The sequence below is a fragment of the Mandrillus leucophaeus genome, unplaced genomic scaffold (assembly GCF_000951045.1).
Source record: "Mandrillus leucophaeus isolate KB7577 unplaced genomic scaffold, Mleu.le_1.0 Scaffold503, whole genome shotgun sequence".
NCBI classification, from domain to species: Eukaryota; Metazoa; Chordata; class Mammalia; order Primates; family Cercopithecidae; genus Mandrillus; species Mandrillus leucophaeus.
Genome location: NW_012105399.1, coordinates 2,119,910 through 2,142,490, shown reverse-complemented (window position 1 = coordinate 2,142,490; position 22,581 = coordinate 2,119,910). Strand labels below are relative to the sequence as shown.

Below are 22,581 nucleotides of genomic sequence, written 5' to 3'. Positions count from 1 at the left end.
ACACATATATATGTCCTATTAGTTCTGTCCCTCTAGAGAACCCTGACTAATACAGCATCCCACACTAACCATGGCTATAAAGAAAGAATACGTGAAGGTCTGGCAGGAAGCTTCATTCAGGCCAATAATTCACAACTTCAGCAACTAAATAATCAACTCATATAGAATAAGATCAAACATCAGTAACAAGATGCTCCTCTTACCCCAGTCAAATGAAGATCTAATAAAAATACCAAACGGTAAAATTAAGAGCTTATTTTAAAAAGCGAAAAGCACCATTTAATATTCATATCAACCTTGGCTAATCAAATAATGTAGTTTCCATTTGTTGAGGGAAAAACACATATTTTGGAGTTACATTCTTCGAATGAGATGTGAAGGCTCATATTGAGACAGGAGGCTGCATATTTCATCTGTTAACTTAGCTGCTGTTGACTCATCTGCACCCAAGAGTGTACACACGGGTATTAAATGTGAGTAGAGCTTTGCTTTGACATCAAAAGTATGTTGGGGGCTTTTATTTGCTTTGTTTGGAAATATTTTTCTTGGACTTCTTATTTGATTTTCTAGTATCCAGGGAATTTAGAGAAGCCAGAAACACATCAAAAGTTTTTCAGTGCCCTCTATTATCGAATGACATTGGAGAAGGCTTAAAAGAACGGTCCCTTTATGGATATAACGCTTTTATCCAGGGAGCTCAGAGTCTTTCACAGCAGATATTACTTACTTTTATAGACTTTCTAAGGTATTTAGAGGCTAGTCCAAAGCCTGCGAGTAGATCTGGGGGAAAAGGTCAAAGAATAAAATCTTATGGTTGGATTTTTAGCCCTTAGCCTATACTTCTTAGAAAAATGGTCTCCCTTTATAACACGGTAATCATCACCTGAAATATTATCTGGGTATCTACCATCTAAATAAAATACAGCCTGATCAACCGAAGGGATTATTTACTTAAACACTATTAAATCCTACTAAATGCTACAGACTAATCCTACACAAGGGATGCAGCAATGAGCAAAGCTCTCACGAATTTATACTTTCGAGACAGAGATAGACAATAAATTAAATTAGTAAGTTAGTGTCTTAAGTTGAATGGTCCCCCCAAAATTTCACATCTACCTGGAACCAGTGAATATGACATTATTTGGAAATATTATCTTTGCAGGTGTCACTAAGTGAAGATGAGGTCATGCTGGATGATGGTGGGCCCTCAATCCAATATGATTAGTGTGCTTTTAAGAAGAAAAAATATTGGACCTAAAGATACAGAAAAACAGGAAGAAGACCACATGATGATGGAGACAGAAATTGGACTGTGCAGCTCCAAATCGAGGAAGACCAAGGATTGCTGCTGCCACCTGAAGCCAGGGGAGAAGCATGGAATGGGTTCTGCCTGAGAGCCTCCAGAAGGACCCAATCCTATCGTCATCTTGATTTCAGACTTCTGGCCTCTTGAACTACGAAAGAATAAATTTTTGTTATTTTAAACCACCTAGTTTAAGGTACATTGTTTATGGCAGCCTGAGGAACTAACACAATTTGTGAGTGCTGGTAAGTGCTGAAGAGAAAAAAATTAAGCAAGAAAAAAGTAGTGAAGTGGGATAGAGAGACTTGGGGAGGGTTGCAGTGTTAGACTGGCTGAAAAATTTTTCCATGAGAAGATGATATGGACAAGAGACTGAGGAAGGTAAGGGAGTGACACATGATGATACCCAGAGAAGGTAAGTATTCCAGGTCAGAAGGAAAGAAGAGCTTGTGCAAAGGCCCTGAGGTGCGAGCATGCCTGAACTGTCAGAGAATGGCAAGGAGGCCAGCATTGCTGGGGTGGAGTGACACATGAGGAGGGTAGGAGAAGGTCAGGGAGGCCATGGGCAGCCAGATCACAGAAATGCCATGGGCTGTTGTAACGTCTCTTGCTGTTACTTTGAGTCAGACAGAAAGGAAGCTCTTGAAGAATTTGGAGCAGGGAAATGGAGCAGAGGACTGACAAAATCTGACCTATATCTTAATAATATCTTTGACTTGTTAGGAATACACTGAATGGAACAAGACTGGAGCAGGTAGAACAGTTAGAAAACTATTGCAATAATCCAGATGGGAAATGACAGTGACTTGGACCAGGGTGGTAGTGGTAAAGCTGCTTACACAGGGTCAGGTTCAGGATTTTCTTTTTGCATACATGGTCAACAAGACTTATTATGGATCAGATATGGAATATGAGTAAAAGATAAGGACTAAATATAGTTTCAAGATGCTTTGTCAGAGGAATTCCAATCATAAACTGGTTATTTACTGAGAGAAAACCATGAGAAGATTAGGTATGGGGAGGGAGTTCAGGAATCATCTTAGGGCATGTGAACTTTCAGATGCCTTTTTTTTTTTTTTTTTTTGACAGAGTCTAACTCTGTTTCCCAGGTTGGAGTGCAGTCATGCAATCTCAGCTTACTGCAACCTCTACCTCCCAGGCTCAAGTGATTCTTGTGCCTCAGTCTCCCAAGAAGCTGGGATTACAGGCATGTGCCATCACACCTGGCTAATTTTTGTATTTTTGGTAGAGACAGGGTTTCACCATGTTGGCCAGGCTGGTCTTGAAGTTTTGACCTCAGGTGATCCACCTGCCTCAGCCTCACAAAGTGCTGGAATTACAGGTATGAGCCACCACACCTGGCTCAAATGACAATTAGATATGTAAGTGAGAACACTGTGTAAGCAGTTGACTATACAAGATGGAGTTAGTTAGGGAGAAGTCTTGGCAAGAGATTCTAAATTAGAAGTTGTTGGACTAGAGATGGTATCACATGTCTGTGTATTTATTATGCCTCTCCACAATGCTTCTTATTCCTCTGTAGAAAGACTATATAATTTGGCAATGTAGGGAGAATGACCTTGCTTCTGACTCGTGACAGTTCCACACCCTTCTTATGGAAAGAGTTATAAAAATGGCTTACCACAATCTGTTCAATGTTTCAGATTGTTATATATTTATTTTTTGTAGCCCTCCTATTTTAAAGAAAAATGTGTTCGGCAATTTACAATGTTCAACACGTAATAAGAAAATCATGATTTAAAAAGTAAAATTAGCTATTAGAAAGAGAAGTTAAATAAGTAAGCCAAGCATCTGTGAGCGGACAATTTTTTTAAGTTCTGTTTATGATGATCACCTTTAGCAAAAGAAAGAAGCAGGTATCAAGCTCCATGGGAAATTTCTAAGTAATATTTTCATTATTATCTAACTTTCGGAAAAATTTCGAATGCATTACTTTGAATCAGTGAATGAAAGCTTTGTACTGATCATGAGATCTAACCACACAATTGTTTTTGATTCCTGGCATTAATTAAATACTGTACCCTAAGAAGATTTAATAACTAAGCCATGACTCCTTTGCAGAGATCCTTGATCAATAACACTAAAGTAAATACAGCAATAAGAAGAAAGTCCCTTTTCTGATTTAAGAACATAGAAGGAGGTGGACGAACGATAAACACAGATGGATCTGTGATGATGACCAGAACTCAGGTGGGAGCAGGAAAGAGGTTCAGAGCAGAGCATGAATTCAATGAGTACTGAACCCTCCAGGGGACTGAGACTACTGTGACTTTCTTATCCATATTCAAATGATGCTTTGAGGTCTGTCATGTCATCTATTGTTCCTGCTTTTAACAAGAAACTGAGTCATGATCCTGGAGGGTTTCCTTCCTGCCCATCTGCTACTAAACCCAAAGAAGAATCCTGAGCTCAGAATGTTCTACTTTGGATCCAAGGGCATGGAGTAGGTATATTATATCACTCCCTTCTAATTTAAGAATTTAGTGTTGTTTGTTCAGTTAAATTGGGCCTCATAGGGGCATCAGTGAAAATGTTTTGATTGGTTCTTTTCCTCCTAATTATTCTAACCAATTCAAAGAAATTACCTAGAACAACTAGTAGGAGTGAGACATTATAACCAAATGCTAAATTTAACTGTGAGCTTCATGATAACTAAGTTAAAAACAATCATTGGTTGATGCTTCCCAAAAAAACTGGTTTTGTAAAGACCCATATATTAGCATGGTGCTGTTGACTGAAAAATTGCGTCCCCTCCAACCTCAGAATTTATATGTTGAAATCCTAACTTCCAAGGTGATGCTACTAGGAGGTGTAGCCTTTAGGAGGTGATTAGGTCATGAGCATCATAACTGTAATCCATTACAAATGGGATTAGTGCCCTTATAAAAGAGATTGAGGAGGGTTCCCTCACCTCTTCCTCAATGTGAGCTTACAACAAAGAGACGGCTATCTATGAACCAGGAGGCAGGCCCTCAGCAGACACTAAATCTGCAGATTTCTTGATCTGGGACTTCCCAGCCTCTAGAACTGTGAGAAATAAATGTTTTTGGTTTAGGCTACCTAGTTTATGATGTTTTGTTATAGCAGCCCAAACAAACTAAGACACATGGAAAAGTACATTTTTTCTAGTGTAAATCTAGAAAATATTTATTAAGTATATTTCAAATTCCAGGGACATTGGATGATAATAGAAAAATGCTTAGTATTGTGCTTTTACAAATGATACACACTGCAAATGATCACTCTAGTATTATCCTTACATAAAATATGCAGCACTGCATAGAAATCAAAAGGTATCTTCAAAGAATTAGAGTTCATAAAAACTGAGTTCAGATTATATAACTTAAAAATGGAGAGGACTTAGGAAATGCAAAGGAATTAATAATATGTATTTTACACATTCCCTTTAAAGCAGCATATATTTCAAAAATAAAAGGTTGGAAAGGCAACTTATCATGCCTAAAGTGTTGTTATTTTATAATATTGATTAAAGAGATAATCACAAGACTTAAGCAGGGATTCCCATTTACATTGCCTACAGAGTCCAGGCAGATAGATGTTTGACTCAGGTGATGAATAAATAGGAAGTGAAGGGGATTGTGCAAGTTAAAAGTACATAATTTGTCATATAAGAGAATCACTACCCAGCTTCAGCCCATTTTTATTTTTAAAAAAAATAGACTCATTATTGTAAAAATTTATCTGGATTTTCAGGGAAAACCAGAAATATGGAGTTTATGTGAAATTTTACCATCTTTGATTAAGTTGCTTTAGATCTTAGAAGGTAAAAGTTGACATGTAAAGGGACTTCCTCTTCTTGTCAGAATGTAGAAAGTGAGAAGAGAATGTCTGTCCCATCTAAGAGGTTGAACGAGCTGGATAAACACAAAAATTTTTCCCCATGTGCAAGGCAGAAGCCACCAAAGGCAGGGACAGAGCAAGAGTTGAAGAAAATCTTTCTGAGGCTCGCCAGGCTTTTACTGAGTATACAACAACTCTCCAAAGCCCAGGGACATCAGCAGAGCAGAGGGAGGTATCATGACAGAAACCTGAAAGTAACTTGTAGAGCAAAGAGAATTCCTCCCCCACTCATCTACAAACCCAAAAATCTGGCAGCAAAGCTATAAAGCATTCAAGGCGGTTCATGAGTACACAGATCCCAAATCCCACTGAAGACAGGGTTGTAAGATTCCATTCAAGTGTTGTAAGATCCTTGCTGTAGGATTTAATACTACTTCAGTGTAGAGCTAAAGTTCAAAGCTCATGTAGCAATCTCTAGAGCAATTACTAAAATACACTTTAAAAGTTAATAGAAGAAACAAAGTGGAATATTACAAAATGTTTTATTGAGCCAAAAGAAGGCAGAAACAAAGAAATAAAGGAAAAAGAGATGAGACAAAGAGAAAATTAATACCAAGATGTTACACTTAAACCCAAGTATCAATAATTATATTAAATGTAAATGGACTACATGTCATGTAAAAAGCAGAGATTGTCAAACTAGACAAAGAAAAGCCTCAATCTTTAACTGTTTACAAGAAATACACTCAAAATAGAAATATATAGCCTGATTGACAGTAGAAGGGTGAGAAAACATATACCATGCAAGTACTAAATCATAGAAAGCTAGTATTAGTGTATCAGTATAAAACAAAGTCCTCTAAGATAAGCAGTATAATCTGAGCTAAAGACAGACATTTGATAATGATAATATGGCCAACTTATCAAGAATTCCAATCACTCATAAATAAGTATGTGCCTAATTATGCAGCAAAAGCTCTCAGAAGTCAGAGAAGAAACTAAAACAGCTGGAGAAGGTAATATCCCTTCCTCACTAATTGATAGAAAAGGTAAACCAAAAAATCAGTTAAAGTATAAAAGATTTAGACCACCATCATCAGCTAACATGACCTAATTTATATTCATAGAAAACACTATACTCCAAAATAAAGAATGCACATTCTTTTAAAGAATACAGGCTGGCCATGGTGGCTCATGCCTGTAATCCCAGCACTTTCGGAAGCCTATGCAGGTAGATCACTTGAGCTCAGGAGTTCAAAATCAGCCTGAGCAACACGGTGAAACCCTGTCTCACAAATAAAAATTAAAATTAAAAATTAGAGAATAAATAGATAAAATAAAATTTAAAAGAACACATGGAACACTTACCAAGAGAGACCGTATTCTGGCCCATAAAACTGGTTTCAATTTATTTATAAAAATTGAAATGATAAAGTATGTTCTCTGGTCACACTGATATTAAATTAGCACTCTAAAACAATAAGATAGCTAGGAACACTCATGCCAAATATTTGGAAATTAAATGATGTGCTTCTAAATGATCCAGAGTCAGAGAGAAAATTATAAGAAAAACTGAAAATACTTCAACCTAAATGACAATGAAATCACAACGTACGTAAATTTATGGGATTCAATTACTACTAAGCTGAGGAGGTAATGAGGCAAGAGAACAGGGTCTGGAGGCCAGGCTGATTTGCACTGACTTCCTAGAACTGAATCAAAAAGAAAATCCTGTCTTTCCATGCCCAAGTAACGAAAGGATCAGAGGCTTCTCCCTTTGCAAAACCCCCCACCATTTCCACTGTGTTGCAGAAGAAAAATGTAAAGTACCTCTGATTGGCCACCTCCCACAACCAATCAGACTGGTAACGGGCCAAGTTTTTGTTTGTATAGGGTGTAACTTTATAACTTCACTTCAGCCTCTGATTGGTCACCTCCCATGACCATTCAGATGGCCCTGGGACAGTCCTTCATTTACATAGGGTGCAACCAGTTAAGCAATGGGAAATCTCTAGAGGGTATTTAAACCACGAAAATTCTATAATTAGCGCTCTTGAGCCGCTTGTGTTTGCTCAAGCCCATCCCACACTGTGGAGTGTACTTTTGTTTCAATAAATCTGCACTTTCATTGTTTCATTCTTTCATTGCTTTGTGTATTTTGTCCAATTCTTTGTTCAAAACGCCAGGAACCTGTATGACTCGTAGTCAAGACCCTTCACCAGAAACAGAAATGCTTAGCATTGAATTGTTAATATTATTAAAGAAGAAAGATAGAAAATCACTGATCCATGCTTCTACCTTAAAATTTGTAAAAGAGGCCAGGCATGATGGCTGATACCTGTAACCTGAGCACTTTTGCAGACTGATGCAGGAGGATTGGTTGAGGCCAGGAGTTCAAGACCAGTCTGGGCTGGTGAGACTCCATCTCCATTTAAAAAAAAGGAAAAAGCAAAACAAATTCCAATGGAATTTACAAAAACAAATTCTATTAGAACTGACAAGTGAATTTAGTAAAGCTGCAGAATTTAGGTCAATATACAGAAATCAATTGTATTTCTATATGTTAACAAAAAGCAATTATAAAGTACAATTTAAAAATAACCCCACATATAATAGCAACACAAAACATTGAATACATAGGAATGATTCTAGCAAAAGATGCACAAGACCTTTTGACTGAAAACTACAAAAATTCTAAGAGATATTAAAGAACATCTAAATAAGTGAAAAGATACCTCATGTTCATAAATCGAAGGACTCAATACTCTTATGTCCATTTGACCCAAGTTGATCTCTTTAATACATTCTCAAACAAATCCTAGCAGACTGCTTATGGAGCAATTGACAAGCTGAGGAAGAACAAAACTAAAGGATGTATACGACCTCATTCAAAACTAACCATAAAGTAATATTATGACAGGGTGCAATTGCTACAGAGATAGACAAATCAATCAGTGTAACAGAATAGAGATTCCAGAAATAGATCTGCACAATACAGGCAGGTGGTTTTCCCCAAAAATGCCAAGGTAATGCAACGGGGGAAACAAAGTCTTTTGTACAAGTGGTAGTGAAAAAACTGGAATCCACATGAACAAAAGTAAATAAACCTCAACTGCTACCTCATCCCATTCAAAAATTAATTTGAGATGGATCATAGACCTAAAATTAAAAATTAGAGCTATAACACTCTACAGTAGATGAAGATCAGTTAGGTCACAAAAGTAATAGCCATAGAAGTGGAAAATTGATAAATTAGATTCCATCAAAATTAAAACCTGCCAAATAAACCACTACTTAAAAAATTCAAAGGTAAACCAGAGACTAGGAAAAATATATATTGGCTAAAAATTTGGTTTTTTTTTTTTTGGGGGGTTTTTTTTTTTTTTTTTTTTTTTGAGATGGAGTCTCGCTCTGTCGCCCAGGCTGGAGTGCAGTGGCTGGATCTCAGCTCACTACAAGCTCCGCCTCCCGGGTTTACGCCATTCTCCTGCCTCAGCCTCTCGAGTAGCTGGAACTACAGGTGCCCGCCACTGCGCCCGGCTAATTTTTTGTATTTTTCAGTAGAGACGGGGTTTCACCATGTTAGCCAGGATGGTCTCAATCTCCTGACCTCGTGATCCACCTGTCTCGGCCTCCCAAAGTGCTGGGATTACAGGCTTGAGCCACCGTGCCCGGCCAAAATTTGTTTTTAAAAATCTAGCATCCATTATATAGATACACAAAGAATTCCTACAAATCAACAGGGGAAAAAATGAATAACCTAATTTTTAAAATGAACAAATGACCAGGTGCGGTGGCTCACACCTGTAATTCTAGCACTTTGGGAGGCCTACGCCAGAGGATCACGATGTCAGGAGATTGAGACCATCCTGGCTAACACAGTGAAACCCCGTCTCTATAAAAACACAAAAATATTAGCCGGGCATGTTGGTGGGTGCCTGTAGTCTCAGCTACTCGGGAGGCTGAGGCAGGAGAATGGTGTGAATCCGGGAGGTGGAGCTTGCAGTGAGCCGGGATTGCGCCACTGCACTCCAGACTGGGCAACAGAGCGAGGCTCCGTTTCAAATAAAAATAAAATGAACAAATATATTGGAACAAACTTGTCTCACACACACACAAGATTTACAAGTAACCAACACAACATAAAAAGATGTTCATTATTATTCAAAGGGGAAATTCAAATTAAAACCAAAATGAGATACCATTTCATGCTCACAACAATAGCTAATATAAAAAAACTTACAATACCAAGTACTGGTGATGATGTGGAACAATCAGAGCTCTCATTCACTGCTGGTGAGAATGTGCAATGGTACAACACTTTGGTGAACTGTTTGGCAGTTTCTTAGAAAATTAAGCATATAATTGGCCCAAGGCCTGCAATTACACTTCTAGTCATTTGCCCAAGGGAACTGAGAACATATGACCACAAAAAGATTTGTACAAGAATGTTCATAGCAAACTTATTCATAATCAAAATCTGGAGATGATTCAAATGTCCATCAACAGGTTGCTGCTTGTTGGGGAGAGAGTGAGCTGACTAAAAGTGGGTACAAGGAGAGTTTCTAGAGAAAATGGAAATGGTCTATATGTTTTTTCTGGATGATGTTTAGCACAAATATACACAGCTCTTAAAATTCAGCAAAGAGACTCTTGAAATCTATGCATTTTATTGTATTTAAATTATATCTCAATTTCAATTCTTGAAAAACTTTGTGACAGGTGTCTATGTGTCATATTCTATATTTAAAAAAAAAACCCCACTGGGGTAGAATGATCAAGACTTCTCTTAAAAGAAGAAAGAATACATTAAATCTGCTTAAGCACTTAAATACTTAGTTGCAACTTTGTAAGTCTATGTCATTCAACAGTAATTTTTAAATGTAGAAAAAAATGTGCAAAGGGCTTGAATAGAAATTCTTCCAAAGAAGACCTAGAAATGCCCCACAAGTATATGAAAGCATGTTCAACACTGCTAATTATCAGGGTAATTAAAAGGAAAAAGACCTAAGAGATAGAAGTCGATCATGGTGGATGGGAAGCAGGACAAGATTGCAGCTCCTCACAGAGCAGCGGGTGCCTCCTATTGTGAATTTTAGCTCCAGATCCACCCCAAGAACCAACCAGCTATCCCGAGAGGATACATACACCCTCTGAAGCAAGTGGACTGACTAATCCTGCAGGACCCAGAACACTCCCCCAAAACTGTGAGTGCCCCGACTGTGGAAGTGGAAAAGGGAGACCCTCCTCTCCTGAACACACACCCCCACTGGAGAAGCCCAAGGTCTGTTTCTGGGAGACCTTTTCGACTTTACCTGGAGCTGAATCAATTTGGAGAGCCGAGTGAAATATAGGGGTACAGGAAGCAATAGAAAGGCCCTGGAAGCTCGCTGGGTCTCCTAGCAACCATTCCTGCCTGGCACCACAGAGATCCCACAGGAGACGAGCAGGGAATAAAACTACACAGGAAGAAGCAAATCTCTAGCCGACCTCTGTAACAATTTGAACCGGGTGAGAAGCCTCCTGGCTAGAACTTGGGGGAGGGCACAAATCCAGTATGCAGACTCCACTGGTTGGGGAAGAACCAAGCCCTTTTCTTTCACAACTGGGAGGTGGATAGCCTGGGGCAGGTTTTCCAGCCTGTATTGCTCTCCACCTGTAAACAGTCTGGGGGCAGTTGCGGGAAGCACGGTGGAAGGGAGACCGGCCCTATGGTTTGCGTGGGAGCTGAGTGAGGCCTGTGACTGCTGGCTTTCCTCCACTTCCCGAACAACCTGCATGACTCAACAGAGTCAGCCATAATCCTCCTAGGTACACAACTCCAGTGACCTGGGAGTCTCACTCCCCTCCCCCACAGCAGCCACAGCAAGACCTGCCCAAGGAGGGTGTGAGCTCAGACATGCCTAGCCCTGCCCCCACTTGATGGTCCTTCCCTACCCACCCTAGTAGTGGAAGACAAAGGGCATATAATCCTGGGAGTTCTAAGGCCTTGTCCACCACGGAAAGGTTCCTTCGCATACTACCACAGCCGAAGTTCTATGGAAAGTGCCACCTCCTGGCAGGAGGCCAACCAGCACAAAAATAGAACATTAAACCACCAAAGCTAAGAACCTTCACAGAGTCCATTGCACTTGCCCCCACCCCGCTCCCATCACCTCCACCGGAAGAGGCACTTGGTTTCCACAGCCGAGAGACCCATAGACAGTTCACATTACAGGACTCTACACAGACAACCCCCAGTACCAGCCCAGAGTAGGGTAGACTCACTGGGTGGCTAGACCTAGAAGAGAGGCAAGAATCACTGCAGTTCAGCTCACAGGAAGCCACATCAATAGGAAAAGGAGTCTCAATAAATTTAAGAAAATTGAAATTATATGAAGCACTCTCTCAGATCACAGTGAAATAAAACTGGAAATCAACTCAACTCCAAAAGGAATCTTCAAAACGATGCAAATACATGGAAATTAAATAACCTGCTCCTGAACGCGCATTGGGTCAAAAACGAAATCAAGATGAAAATTTAAAAATTCTTCGAACTGAACAACAATAATGGCACAACCTATCAAAACCTCTGGGATACAGCAAAGGTGGTGCTAAGAAGAAAGTTCATAACCCTAAATGCCCACGTCAAAAACACTGAAGGAGCACAAACTGATACTCTAAGGTCACACCTCAAGGAACTAGAGAAAAAAGAATAAACCAAATCCAAATCCCACAGAGGAAATGAAATAACCAAGAAAAGAGCAGAACTAAATGCAATTGAAACAAACAAAAAAAAAATACAAAAGATAAATGAAACAAAAAGCTGATTATTTGAAAAGATAAATAAAATTGATAGACTATTGGCAAGATTAACCAAGAAAAAAAAGAAAATCCAAATAACTTCACTAAGAAATGAAACGGAAGATAATACAACTGGCATCACTGAAATATAAAAGATCGTTCAAGGCTACTATGAATACCTCTATGCACGTAAACTAGAAAACCTAGAAGAGATGGATAAATTCCTGGAAAAATGCAACCCTCCTAGCTTAAATCAGGAAGAATTAGATACCCTGAACAGACCAATAACAAGCAGTGAGATTGAAATGGCAATTTTAAAATTAGCAACAGAAAAAAGTCCAGGACCAGAGGGTTTCACAGCAGAATTCTGCCAGACATTCAAAGAATTGGCACCAATCTTTTTGATACTATTCCACAAGATAGAGATAGAAGGAACCCTCTCTAATTCACCCTAATACCAAAACCAGGAAAGGACATAAACAAAAAAGAAAACTACAGACTGATATCCTTGATGACCAGAGGTGCTAAAATCCTTAACAAAATACTTGCTAACCAAATTCAACAACATATCAAAAAGAGAATCCCCCATGATCAAGTGGGTTTCATACCAGGGATACAGGGATGGTTTAACATCTGCAAGTCAATAAATGTGACACAGCACATAAACAGAATTGAAAACAAAAATCACACAATCATTTCAATAGATGCAGAAAAGGCATTTACAAAATCCAGCATCCCTTTATGATTAAAACTCTCAACAAAATCGGCACACAAGGGACATACCTTAATGTAATAAAAGCCATCTATGACAAACCCACCACCAACATAATACTGAATGGGGAAAAGTTGAAAGCATTCCCTCTGAGAACTGGAACAAGACAAGGATGCCCACACCCACCACTCCTCTAGAACATAGTACTGGAAGTCCTAGCCACAGAAATCAGACAAGAGAAAAAAATAAAGGACATTCAAATCGGTAAACAGGAAGTCAAACTGTCACTATTTGCTGATGATATGACTGTTTACCTTGAAAACCCTAAAGCTCCTAGAACTGATAAAAATAATTCAGCAAAGTTTCCAGTCACAAATCAGTATCTCTTCTGTACAAGAATAATGTACACAAATCAGTAGCTCTTCTATACACCAATAGCAACCAAGTGCAGAATCAAATCAAGAACTCAATGCCTTTCACAATAGCTGCAAAAAAGATGAAATAGTTAGGAATACACTTAACCAAGGAGTTGAAAGACCTCTACAAGGAAAACTACAAAACACTGCTGAAAGAAATCATAGATGACACAAACAAATGGAAACACATCCCATGCTCGTAGATGGGTAGAATCAATATTGTGAAAATGATCATACTGCCAAAAGCAATCTACAAATTCAATGTGATCCCCATCAAATATCAACATCATTCTTCACAAAATTAGAAAAAAACAATTTTAAAATTCATATGGAACCAAAAAAGACTCTGCATAGCCAAAGCAAGACTAAGCAAAAAGAACAAATCTGGAGGCATCACACTACCTGATTTCAAACTATGCTATAAGGTCATAGGCACCAAAACAGCATGGCACTAGTACAAAAATAGGCACATAGACCACTGGAACAGAATAGAGAACCCAGAAACATACCCAAATACTTACAGCCAACTGATCTTGAACAAAGCAAACAAAAACATAAAGCGGGTAAAGCACCTTTTCAATAAATGGTACTGGGATAATTAACTAGCCACATGTAGGAGAATGAAACTGGATCTGCATCTCTCACCTTATACAAAAATCAACTCAAGATTAATTAAGGACTTAAACCTAACACCTGAAACTATAAAAATTCTAGAAGATAACGTTGGAGAAACCCTTCTAGACATTGGCTTAGGCAAGGATTTCATGACCGAGAACCCAAAAGTGAATGCAATAAAAACAAAGATAAACAGTTGGGACCTAATTAAACTAAAGAGCTTTTGCATGGCAAAAGGAACAGTCAGCAGAGTAAACAGACAACCCACAGAGTGGGAGAAAAATCTCCACAATCTATATATCTGACAAAAGACTAATACCCAGAATCTACAATGAACTCAAACAAATCAGTAAGAAAAAAACAAACAAGCCCATCAAAAAGTGGGCTAAGGACATGAATAGACAATTCACAAAAGAAGATATACAAATGGCCAACAAACATATGAAAAAATGCTCAACATCACTAGTAATCAGAAAAATGCATATCAAAACCACAATGCAATACCACCTCATTCCTGCAAGAATGGCCATATTCAAAAAAATAAAAAAATAAAAACTGTAGATGCTGGCATTGATGCATGAACAAGGAACACTTCTACATTGCTGGTGGGAATGTAAACTAGTACAGCCACTATGGAAAACAGTGGGAAGATTCCTTAAAAAACTAAAAGTAGAACTACCATTTGATAAAGCAATCCCACTCCTGGGTATCTACCCAGAGGAAAAGAAGTCATTGTTCTAAAAAGATACTTGCACACACGTTTATAGCAACACGATTCACTATATTATCACATTGTATAGACATTAGTGGAATAAATGTATATACTCACATTAGTGGAATAATATACATTTATGTATAGTATATACATATGTGTATTGTATATTATATATGTTAATGTATACATAATATATACATTAGTGGAATATATATATGATGGAACGCTACACAGCCATAAAAACGAATGAATTAACAGCATTTGCAATGACCTGGATGAGATTGGAGACTATTATTCTAAGTGAAGTAACTCAGGAATCAACAATGAAATATTGTATGTTCTCACTAATATGTGGGAGCTGAGCTATGAGGATGCAAAGGCATAAGAATGATACAATGAACTTTGGGAACTTAGAGGGAAGGTTGGGAGAGGGGATGAGGGATAGAAGACTACAATTATGGTACAGTGTATACTGCTTGGGTGATGGGTACACCAAAATCTCACAAATCATCACTAAAGAACTTACTCACGTAACCAAATACCACCTGGACCCCAATAACTTATGGAACAAAAAACACATAGGATATCACCTCACATCTGTTAGGATGGCTATTATCAAAAAAATGAAAGATAACAATCATTGGTGAGACTATCACATAAATGGAACCACTGCACACTGTTGGTGGGCCAAATGGTGCAGCCATGGAAGACAGTATGGCAGTTCCTCAAGAAATTAAAAACTGAACTACCACATGGTCCAGCAATGTCATTTCTGGGTATATATCCAAGAAAACTGAAAGTAAAATCTTGAAGAGATATCCATACTCCCGTGTTCATTGCAGCATTAACAATAGCCAAAGTATAGAGAAACCTCAAGTGTCCATTGACAGATAAATGGATAAAGAAAATGTGATACGTAGATTCAATGGAATATTACTCAGCCTTAAAACGGAAGGGAATCCTACCATTTGTGACAACATGGATGGACCTGGAAGACATTAGTGTAATAAGTCAGTCACAGAAGAACAAATACTGCATGATTTCTCTTATATGAGGCATCTAGAATAGTCAAAGGTATAGAAGTAAACAATAGAACAGTGGTTACAAGGAGATGGGAAGAGAGGAATATGTCAAGTTGTAGTTCAATAGGTATAAAGTTACAGCTGGATAAGTAAGTTCCAGGGACCTGCTGTACAACATGGTTAAAAATAAGATATTGTGGGCTGGGCACGGTGGCTCATGCCTGTAATTCCAGCACTTTGGGAGGCTGAGGCAAGCAGATCACCTGAGGTCAGGAGTTGGAGACCAGCCTGACCAACATACTGAAAATACAAAATTAGCCAGGCATGGTGGCGCATGCCTGTAATCCCAGCTACTCGGGAGGCTGAGGCAGGAGAATTGCTTGAACCTGGGAGGCAGAGGTTGCAGTGAGCTGAGATCGCGCCATTGCACTCCAGCCTGGGAAACAAGAGCAAAACTTCATCTCAAAAAAAAAATATATATATATATATACACACACACACACACACACACACACATATATACACACATATATAATATTAGATATAGTGTACCTAAAAATTCATCAAGAAGATAAATCTCATGTTAAGCGTTCTCACAGAAAAGGAAAAAAAGAGGGGAGGAATGGTTACAAGGAAACTTTTGGAGGTGACAAATTTATTACCTGGATTATCATAATGGTAACATGAGTGTATGCACATGTCTAAATTGTATATATTAAGTATGCATAGTTTTCAGTATACCAATTATACCTCATTAAAACTGGGGGAAAATTAACAGGAGAGTAACTTTGGGATCACATTGCTAAGTAAGCTACAGACTTCATGAAAAATCCATGAGTTTTTCACTAATGTCCTTTATCTGCTCCAGGGTCCATATTGCATTCAGGAGTGATTTCTCTTCAGTTGCCTCCAATCCTTTCATATTTTCTCAGACTTGCCTTGTCTTTCATGACCTTGATGGATGTTTATTTTACATAAGTCTTATGCAAAAGAACAGTATCTGAATTAAAGAATATCTCACACACAAACACACATACACACACAAAATCCTATTAAGGAGCAGAAAACAAAATTATGCGAGAACTAGTATTTGTAAAGGAAAATAAACAAGCAGTTTTGATTGACCCTCCTGGTCTCCTAAGGTGGATAGCTCCTGCAGCTTCATTAAGAAATCCAGTTGATCTTCAGAAGAGTTCAAGGATCGCTAACGAATAGCAAATAATGAACAATGTATAGGTTTAAAATTCAGGATATCTAATCTTTTGACTTCCCTGGATCACATTGAAAGAAGAAGAATTGCTTGGGCCACACATGAAATACACTAACACTAACAATAGCTGATAAGCTTTAAAAAACTTGCAAAAAGTAATCTCATAATGTTTTAAGAAAGTTTATGAATTTGTATTGGGCTGCATTCAAAGCTATCCTGGGCTGCATGCGGCCCACGGGTCGCAGGGTGGACCAGCTTGATTTAAATGTTTTCAGAGAGGATGTGTTAGTTTCCCAATGAATGTGTTGCACTGCCAAATGGATTTTTTTTCTTTTGTTATTTTGCTAAATTCTGTTAAAGGATGGCTGTAGGGGTGCATTCATTTAAATTTGGAGAAATTTGTAACCAAGAGTATAAATTTAGCTTTAGTATAGCTGATGTTAAGTCAATCTTACTGAGAATAATGAACCCACAGGCTCAGATATCTTAAGACCATCCTTGGTCCATAACAATAAACAATGTCATCAACATAGAAGAGGTTACTTGAGGTATGCAAGAGAGCATGCATCCAATAATTAAATGGCCTTGTCAGATTATTTAAATTTATGCTAGTAGGAAGGGAAGCAATTTTGCAACATTTAGAAATGAAATTCCCTTTGTAAGATAATTCTAATGCCAGTAGCATTATATACCAGAAGTTTTGAAAATGTGTTACAAGCAACACTTTGAAAACGTGTTACAAATCTTAAAACATGTTCTAGATAATATTCTTTTCTATTTCATTGACATTTGTCAAGAAATAAAAGCAAAAATATCTATATCATCTTTTTCCTCTGTATTACTCTTGTGTTTTTACTTAGGCAATGAAGAAGAGTATAGCAGTTACAAACAGTGAAATGGTTTTGCCTAAACATTGATCAAGGGACTGTTCCACAGTGTTCATTTTGCTTCTTTCTTTTTTAGAAAACCTGTCCAAAATTTTGAAGGAATATGCAAGAAACTAGCAGGTCTGTAAATTGGGACAATAAAGAGTTTTTCTTTTATTAAAACTGAATAGACATCACTTCAAATCCACTCTGACAAACTTCTGCAAAAAATTATGTAAGGTAAAGTCTGCAAGAAAAAGCGATACTGCCTCCTGCTTCCAGCGCTGGTAGGGAAGAAAAGAAAAAAACTTATTTGCTATTATTTACAGTTTTAAATATTCACTGATATTTTAATATGGCAAATGAAACCATGGATAAACTAATAATAACAAAATTAAACATTCTGTACAGTAAAATCCACCATAGTCAAAGTCAAAATAAAAATGGAAAATCACAGGAAAAGGTATTTGAAACTCCTATCATAGACAAAGAGATAATTTCCTTTTTTAAGACCTCAGAAGAATCAATAACACAGACAAACCAAGAGAAGAATGTACAAAGAATGGAATATATAAGCTACAAAAACTATAAATATCTCTTAAATGCAGGAAAAGATGCCCAATCTGAAGCAGAAAAAAAGATAAATATTTAAATGAAAATTAAATGCCATTCTTTATCAAATCAGCAAATATCAAAAAGTTTTCTAGTCCACCACACTGGTGAAACTGAAGGAAACAAACCACCTCATATGATGCTGATGGGAGTATAGAGACAATGGGAGATAGTACAGACAACGTAAAGATCAGCTGGAAAATGTCTATCAAATGTGCAATTGTTCAAGGATATTTGCTGCCATATTATTTGCAATAGAAAAAGTTACCCATCAATTGTTAAATAGATTATGGAAACATACACAGAGTGGAACATGATACTGGAAATGGTAAGGAAGTTTCATATGTAATGACCCTGGGGGGAAACCTTTAAAGGTTCTGAACCCTTGATCTCCTACCCAGGATCAGGTCTCGGAGCATGGGGAAAGATGTAAAATTCTTCTCTTCAGATAATTCTGGCATTCGGAGAGCAAAGGAGTACTGGGTTCATTTCCAATTGGACCGTATGAAAAAGAGGCAAAGTCCTTTTCTTAGCTTGAAAAAAAGGGGGGAAAAAAGCAGAGTATTAAAATGGTCTACTTGATACTACTTCTTAGGGAGTGAAAAGAAGCAAGAGTGAGGGACTAGGGAAGTAAGGCAGCAAAGGAAATGGTGATGCGTTGTCAAGCTGGCCACAGTAAAACATGACGAATTGCTGCATCTTTCTGAATCAGTCTCCAAGAAGTCATATAAAATGGATCTCAAGACTGCCGGATAGAAAGAGTAGAGGGAGAAGGATGGAAAACAAATATATCCATTACCCATCAGTTTCTGTATCATATTAGTCAAGGCCTTACTGCAGGGAGCACTAACTACCCAGTTCTTCCAAGCTGTAAATTTATGGGGCCAAGTAGAATTCCAAAGAATTCCACATTTTCACGTCAACAGAGAGGCCCTGGGCAGGCACAGGTGTTAGGCGAATCACCTTTGGGAACTCAGTCAGAGCCCTGCAAAGCTTGTCATTAGAACAAAGGAGGGAACAAAAGTCAGGCAAGACTGAGAGAAGCTGAAGCAATGCATGAGGAAGTCCGATATGGTCCCTGGACCTGTGGGAGTGTAGTAGAAGTGGTTGTATGCGGTATCTGGGACAGAGAAGTTCTGAGGAAGCCTTCCTGGCTCTCCAGCAGCAACGTAGCATCATAGGAGAACAAATTTGGAGGGCATCTGCAAATGGCCACAGAAGAGGGCTGAGAAGAGAAAGAGATACCCAGTAGATGCTGAACAAGTCTTACACTTGTGACAGGTGGACATCTAAGTGGAAAGGGTTGGGCCATGCCACCAGACTCCAGTGGTGACATGCCACCTCAGCAGAGAACGCAACTGTGGATTGCACTCCTCAGCAGGTGTGGTGCCCCACAGCTGTCTCCAGGCTATGCTGTCAGGCCTCACAAAACTACTTTTTTTTGGAGGAGAAGAAAAAAGGAGAAGAAAAAAGCCCCAAAATGGACTTAATCTGAAAGACTTAATCAAAACTAGAACAAAATGGGTAAATTTTCTGCTGCTGAGCAGAAATGAGGCTTCAGAGAGAGATAAAGCTGAACTATAGAAAAATAAAGTCACATTTCTAACATTCCTGAGGATGTGGTTTGAAGATATCAGTTTTGCTACTCATGTATTTGACTGACAGTGGCAGCAATATTGAGGCTCAGAATATGTTCAAATTGGTCTAAAATATCTTTCTCAGGAGTGGCATTTGCAAAGAAATTCTGATCACTAATCAAAAAGGCGGGTGTCTTAATGAAAGTAGTATTTTCTCTAGACAAGTGCATTACTTTGCTAGGACTGCCCTTAAAAAGTACCACAGACTAGATTAAGCAACAGAAATTTATTTTCTCACCGTTCTGGAGGCTAAAACACCAAAATCAAGACATCAGTTGGATTGGTTCCTTCTAAGGGCCATGGGGGGTGGATCTGTTTTTCCAGGTCTCTCTCCTTGGCTTCTAGATGGCTATCTTCTCCCTCTGTCTCCACATCATCTTCCCTTTGTTCAGGTCTGTGTCTAAATTTCCTCTTCCTACAAAAATAAAAGTTACATCAGATTAGGGCCCATCCTAATGACCTCACTTTAATCATCTCTATAAAGACTGTATTTCAAAAAGAGTCACATTCTGAGACGATAGGAGTTAAGACTTCAACAGATGAATTTTTTTGAGGGGGAGTGTCCATTCAGCCCATAACAACAAGCTATCTTCCCTCCTGCCCCTGCCATGTGTGTGAGATGCTACGAGGCAAGCCAGAGAGAGCCAACTGAAAGGAACACCAATGGCCAATGCTGGAACAATTTGAGCAAATAATAATAATGAAAATATTTGATTAGAAGTCATAAAATAAATAAGTCCTTATGGATACAAATAAACACTTGAATAAATACATGAATTGTAGATATGGGACATCTCTTCTTTACAAAAGAATTCCAATACATAAATGTAAAAGAAGAGGAGGAAATAAAAATTGCTGTTAAGCAAGCACCACAGTAATAGCTGTTACAGAGAGATCTATGAAAGGGTGCTAAAATTAGTGGGCACAAGCTCAAGGGAAAATAAGGTATTCGTGTACTTTTAAAGCATCTTCCCCACCATTCATTTCATATGTAAAAACAACTTTACAGTTGAAATCCAGCAGGTAGCACCCAAACCAAGTGATCTAAATTAACATTACCAGTAATAGGACATCTCGCTCCCTGATATGATATGCTCAGGGGGACACAGCATCACCTATGGTATTCTCACCAGCATTCCCATAAAAAATGCACGACCTCAATCTAATCATGGGAAAACACCAGACAAGCCCAAATTGAGAGATAGTCTATAAAGATAACTAAGTGGTACTCACCAAAAGTATCAAGATCATGAGACACAGAAATAATGTGGAACTATCACAGTTGGGGAAGACTAAAGAGATAAGACGAAGTTCAAGGGAAATCCTGGATAGAATCCTGGAACAGAAAAAGGCCATTAGGGGAAAAGCAAAAAAGAAAATGAGTGAAATTTGAACAAGGTCTGTAGCTGAGTTAATAGAATTGTACCAATGTTAATTTCTTAGCTTTGACCATTGGTTTTGATCTCTGTCCTTTGGTTTGATAAGTTGTTAACATCAGGAGAAGTTTGGTAAAAGGTACATGTAAACTAGATACTGTTTTCACAACTTTTCTGTAAACCTAAAATTAAAAAGTTTTAAAAAGACATTGGAAATTATCTCTTACGATATCCCGCTACATTGGAAACAAGTTTTAAAGGAGAAGAATTCTGTGGTTAAAGAGGTTCCAAAATACAAAGTAAAAGGAACTACAAACACGAAAAAGGAACTACACATGGAAGACATGATTTAACTCCTGTTATTCCTCCACAACACCTGCATGCTTAACCCAGTGGCCCCCTTGTATCCTTAAACCATGTCAGAGGACCTCTTCTGAGGGGTGATGAGAGGGAATAGACAGGCATTGGTCTCTAGAGATCAAAGCATGTGCCGGTGATGTCTGCCCACAAGATTTTTGTGAAGATGAGGAAATACGTGAGAAAAGCCCAATTTGGTGACTGTTACATAAGGGGCTCTCAAGAAAATTTAGTTTCTGAAGGGAAGGATATGAGTTTGTGTTTAAGCTCACCCTCATGTGTTCTCAGAGGAGTCGGGAGTTTTGTTATATTTCTAGTATAGCCATGGGAATAAAACATTCAGTCCTTGTTTTCCATTCTTCTTTGGGAGGACAAATATCTTTTCTGAATTTTAAAGTCACATAGTGACTAAAGAGACTGGGTCACTTAACCAGTGAGCTGCTCAACATCAAGACAGACTCCTCAGCCACTCACTCACCACAGGCTGTCTGCCTTTGACGTCTTGGAGGAACCCTGGCTTCCTCCTCCAGAGTGCAATGAAGAGGCGCCTGCTTTGCCATGCTCATCCTCCTCCAGCTTTCCATCCACAAGGGAGTGGGTGTGCCAGGATTGCACGGATCCCAAGACCCTTTCTCAATGGGCAATCCTGGAAACATATTAATAGACTACTGTCCAACCCTTTGATAACACATATATTTTTACCTCTGGTCTTGTCTTCATAGACATTCTCTTTGGAATTTAGAAGAGAAGAAGAGTAATAAAATTTAGGCATCAAGCTTGACTCTGAACTTTCTACAGTTCTATTTTCTTACCTTTATAGAAGACTTGAATTTAGTGTAATTATGGTATACAATCTTTGTCCAAGAGGGTTTCTGAATCCTAACCTTACCTGAATTGTCTATTTAAGATCGCTTTCATACACAAGAACAAAAAAATCCAAGGGCGGGGATTTTAATATGCCTGAAAGATCTTGCTGGAATGGCTTAAATTCTAATCAATTTTGACTACCAGAGTAGGAAAGGGGAATTTGAAAATATATTAAAAGAATCCTTTGGCAGTTCTGTTTTAGATATAAGTAGATCAATGAAGTGATTATCATCCTAGGACAGAACCTCCACTATACTTCCTTCCC

The 22,581-nt window shown here is 38.3% G+C and overlaps 1 pseudogene; it reads right to left on the bottom strand.

Annotated features, from left to right (window-relative positions):
* Positions 1-22,009, bottom strand: part of LOC105551037 — a 63,875-nt pseudogene extending 41,866 nt beyond the window's left edge.
* Between the last annotated feature and the right edge of the window lie 572 nt (positions 22,010-22,581).